This window comes from Lepus europaeus, chromosome 16, assembly GCF_033115175.1.
Source record: "Lepus europaeus isolate LE1 chromosome 16, mLepTim1.pri, whole genome shotgun sequence".
Classification (NCBI taxonomy): Eukaryota; Metazoa; Chordata; class Mammalia; order Lagomorpha; family Leporidae; genus Lepus; species Lepus europaeus.
The window spans coordinates 8,668,614-8,673,546 of record NC_084842.1 but is presented as its reverse complement, the minus strand read 5'-3'; the positions used below and the strand labels follow the sequence as shown (position 1 = coordinate 8,673,546).

Sequence of the window (4,933 nt, the reverse complement as noted above, 5' to 3'; positions counted from 1 at the left end):
TGCCTGCAGTGCCAGCATCCCATCTGGGCACCGGTTCAAGTCCCAAGTTCTCCTTTTGCGATCCAGCTCTCTGCTTATGGCCTGGAAAAACAGTGAAAGATGGTCCAAGCGCTTGGGCGCCTGTACTCATGTGGACCTGGAAGAAGCTCTTGACTCCTGACTTTGGATTGGCCCAGCTTAAGCCATTGTGGCCATTTGGGGAGTGACCCAATGATTGGAAGACCTCTCTGTCTCTCTCTGTCTGTAACTCTGCCTCTCAAATAAATAAATAAATCTCTTTAAAAATGAGAAATTGCCCTGATAAACTACATTTTTCATAAGCACTGAAAAGCTCTACTCCAAATGCTTGGTTCTGATTCCTGAAGCTGGGCCTAGCAACCCTGACACTGAAACCGTGCACTGATAGCAAAAGCTACGAATGTGATTTGGAATTTCAAAATATAACTACTTAGCAACTCAAATATGAGACCACGTAGTGCTCTGGACTAGTGAAGGCAACTCAGGGGTGAGCAAGGGCACTCAGAACTGAGGGATCTTCATTAAAGACATCTTATTTCCCCTTTCAAGCCAATTAAAACATTTCATCTGGTAAGTATTTCTTGAATCACTACAATGCAGTAAGGTCCCATTTAACCCAGATGTTACAGCAGCAAACACAACAGACATAATTCCTCCCCTTAGAGAGCTTATATTTTGGTACCAGAGGCATAAAATAAAGGTTTTACTAAAGACAGGACATGTTAAGGTATCTACAGTGAGAAAAATAAAACATAGTAGCTGTGTAGAGAGTAGCCACAGAATGCTGGCTCCTGATAAAGACTGTGTCCTTTACAAAACTTCAGACAGGCTCCTCTTAGTTCCCCTCACCCCCTTTTTATTTTTATTTATTTTTATTCAATTGAAAGGCAGAGAGACAGAGATAGATAGATCTTCCATCTGATGGTTCAAACCCCAAATTCCAGAAGCAGCCAGAGGTGAGCCAGAAAGAAGCCAGGAGCCCAGGACTCAATTCAGGTCTCCAATGTGAGTGGCAGGGACCCAAGTACTTGGGCTGTCATCTACTTCCTTCCACAGTGCACATTAGCAGGAAGTTGTATCAGAAGCTGTGTAGCTGGTGCTTAAAGTGGTCATTCTAATGTGGCATCACAAGTGCCTTTATAACTTCTGAGCCAAACATACAGCCATGAGCCCTTTTCTTGACTAGGCCTACCATCAATGTTGGATTTTCATAACTGAGTCTTAACAAGAATCTTGTTGATTCAGGTCAATGAGAACTCCCACCCTTGATACCTGATCACTCTTGATGTCTCATCTAATTCCTCATTCCTCACCCTTGATATCTGGTCACCCTGGATGACTACAAGTAAGAATCCTATTGAGTAGGTTTAAAAAGAAGCCCCCCCTGCTTGCTCTTTGGGCTTGGACCTCAGTGGTGACAATATGGCTAAAGGCACAAAGAAGGTCAGGATTGTTGGCAAATACAGGACCCTTATGGCACCTCCTTTTGGAAAATGGTGAAGAAAATTGAAATGAGCCAACATGCCAAGGACATGTGATGTGCTGTGGGGATTGATGCTGTAGTTCTTGAATGAAAACCGTAGTTGGTGGTGCCTGAACACACAGCACCACTGCTGAAGTCACAGTAAAGCCTGCAATCAGAAGACTGAAGGAATTGAAAGACCACTAAAGGTGTCAACATGTGAGACATCACTAGCCTATAATAAATGGGAATAAATGGGTTAAGTTATATCACAACAAGCAAAAAAGAATCCTCCCCACTTCATTTTCCAAGAACCACTCCCAATCTTTCATCCATTGACCAACTTCACTCTGCTCACTACCAATAAATCTTCAGCTGTCTTTGTGAATTCAAGGTTTTGTCCCATTTATCTCCTCAGCTGATTGCTTATCACAACAGTCACAACAGTGCTGAATAAAGTCTTCCTTGTTGTTTTAACAAGTGTCAGATTGATTTTTTTAATGCTCTCCAAATATCAGCTGAAAAATATGTTGGTAAGACAAACCTGAGTCTACTGTTTATGACCTTAAAAGAGTTCACTATTTTAACAGAATCTGAAAGTCTTGGAAAAGGAAGAATAAGGTCCAATATATTGATATTTTAAGATTTGACTGAAGGCAAGTGCTTCAACAGAGATGGATGCTAGGAGTGACTATTATTGGGTAAAGATCATGATTAAATAGATTAGGATTTGTGGACACTGCCAGAGGGAGATGCTGAGGTAAGGAGTTTAAGAGTCTTAGGTTATAAACTGCCTGAAGATGCTTTCTTTTAAAGAGTTGATAGATCTTTCTAGAATTCTTTCAATGAACAGTAAAGTTGTTTGCAACTTCTTTTCCTGGGCACCTTCCTAGCATAGCAAAATTGTGCCACTGGTGATGCTGGAATAGTAAGATCCTGCTATTGCAGACCACTTGTTGGAAAACTTCTGAAAGGGTCAGATAGCAAATGTTTGAAGTGTTGAGAGTTTGTCACATAATTTTCATTTGTTTCTCTTATTTACAAATCTGAAAAAAAAATCACACACAAAAGCATTTGGTCCACAAACTGTAGACTGTCAATGCATGACATAGAGAGTAAATTATATTGGGGACAAATGGTTTCACTCCAGAGAGTAAATTATATTAGGGATAATCCTCAAAAGAACTGTTTTAATTAGGATCATCAGGGAAAGCCCCACACTAGGGACTCCCATGTTTGGACTCACAAATGATCCCCCAAAACAGGGCACCTTGGCTTGATGACTATCGTAAGCTGAAGAAACTGAGGAACCTTCAGAAACGGAATGGGCTCTTGGACCTTCCTTCGGCTCCCTGCTTCCTGAAGCAGGTGACAGAAACTGATTCTCTTCACATCCTTCCTACCTAACACAGATCATGCATTCCAGCTGACCTTGCAGGGGTGAGGAATGTCTCACCCATGGGCCTTCTAAGGATGGATTCGAAATTCAATAAATCTGTAGCAGGCTAAATTTTAAATTGATGATGTTGTAGGGTCCATGAATGATGTTATAAATATCCAAAGGGCATTTGGCAGAAAAAAGTTTCCGCAGCCCTAAGACTCTTATTCCAAAAAGATCCTCCTTACATTCAGGGAGAAGGAATGCCCTTATCTAGAAACCCAAAAAAGAATCTAAAGAGGCTTTGTTAATTGTTGGCAATTCATTACTACCAGATCATACCCGTTTTTGTCCAGAAATTGTCTCCTCACAACTGTCCATGTCTTCATCAGAGTTAGCATGAAAATATGCAGATTTCCCTATTTATTTTGTCTTCTTTTTTTCTATTAATATTTATTTGCAATTTTTTTAGGCCCATCCACAAACTCTAGGGGGATAAGGAAAACTTTTTTCCCTTATATACTGTGGTTGGAGGAAACCCATAGAAGTTCTTAGATTATTTGGTGGTGGTGGAAGGCATTAAGAATCAAACACTGAGGGGGCTGGCACTGTGGTACAGCAGGTAAAGCCCCTGCCTGCAAACCCAGCATCCCATATGTATGCCCAGTTGCATCCCAGCTGCTCTACTTCTGATCCAGCACCCTACAAATGGGGAAAATAGCAGAAGATGGCCCAGATGCTTGGACCCCTGCGACCCATGTGGGAGACCCAGAAGAAACTTCTGGCTCCTGGCTTTGGCCTGGCCCAGCTCTGGCTGCTTCATTCATCTGGAGAGGAAACCAGAGGATGGAATATTTCTCTCTCTCTCTCTCTCTCTCTCTCTCTCTCTGTGTGTGTGTGTGTACATCTTTCAAATAAATAGATAAATCTTTTTTAAAAAAGGAGTCAGACACTGAAAAGCTTTTTAGTAATAGCAGGAGGTATGGTGGAAGTCATTAATTGGAAAAACTAAAAGTGACCTTACTTGTAATTCAAATGACAAAGCAAATCATGCATCTTATAGCAAGAAAAATCGCAAGCTTGAGGGCTTGAGGCTCTTTGGGGAAGACATGCTTCTCACTTACAAGGTCCAGCTTCATCTCCCCTGTTTTCTTTCCTACCTAAACTCAGAGACTAGAGAAATAATACAGAGTTGGTGAATATTTTTATAGAACCGTGGAAGATTAATCATTACATATGTCCTGGATGGGCCTTCCTCACAGCCATTTAAGCTAATTATAGAAGAGCCTCAGCAGTGTGTGTAGAGGCAAGGAGTTAAGGAGACAGACAGAGCCTTGTGAACATATATAAATACTGCAAAGGGCAGAATTAGAAGAAAAGACTCCTCTATAGTTTAAATTTTACCTCATAGAAAACCAAGTATAATTATTTGCATGTAATAGGTGCTCAGGGATCATTTGCTGAGTAAGACATAAAAGTAAGAAGAATCAATGAACACCATCATGGGATTTCATACTGGGGATTATATGTCTCTAGATTTTCTGTCCAGCCAGTATATGTTCTCAACAGACTCTGTTTTGTGTGTGTGTGTGTGTCATTGCATTGATCATTATACTTATCAAGTTCCTCCCTAGATGGAAAAATAAAAAATGTTCATTATATCTCTCCATATCTTGCCTTGTTATGGTAGGATTAGATTTTTTTTAAAGGGGGGCTGATATTACAAGGCAAAATGTGAGTTGGATGATTCCACTGATCTTTGTTTTAGCTGTCCTACTTTACCAATGTAATTTCAAAGTGGTCCAAGCAATATAATTCCAAGAGTGTAAATTGCTTTAAATTATGCTATCTTTTTCAAGCTGAGTTAAACGTTATTCCATGGTTAGGTAGCTGCTGTATGAAAGTAAATACTTTGTGCTTACTTTAATATTTTTTGCCATGTCTTCATGTAGTGAGAGATAATTTATCAGCCAATGAAATAATATTATTGAAATAGATCTTGAAGGGTTTTATCCTGTCTTTAGCAAAAGTGGTACTTCAGGTTAGTACTACTTTGTTAGTACTAAAAACTACTT

The 4,933-nt window shown here is 40.1% G+C and overlaps 1 pseudogene; it reads left to right on the top strand.

Annotated features, from left to right (window-relative positions):
• The first annotated feature begins 1,440 nt into the window (after window positions 1-1,440).
• LOC133775483 (large ribosomal subunit protein eL43-like) lies at window positions 1,441-1,687 on the top strand (annotated as a pseudogene).
• Window positions 1,688-4,933: the final 3,246 nt, after the last annotated feature.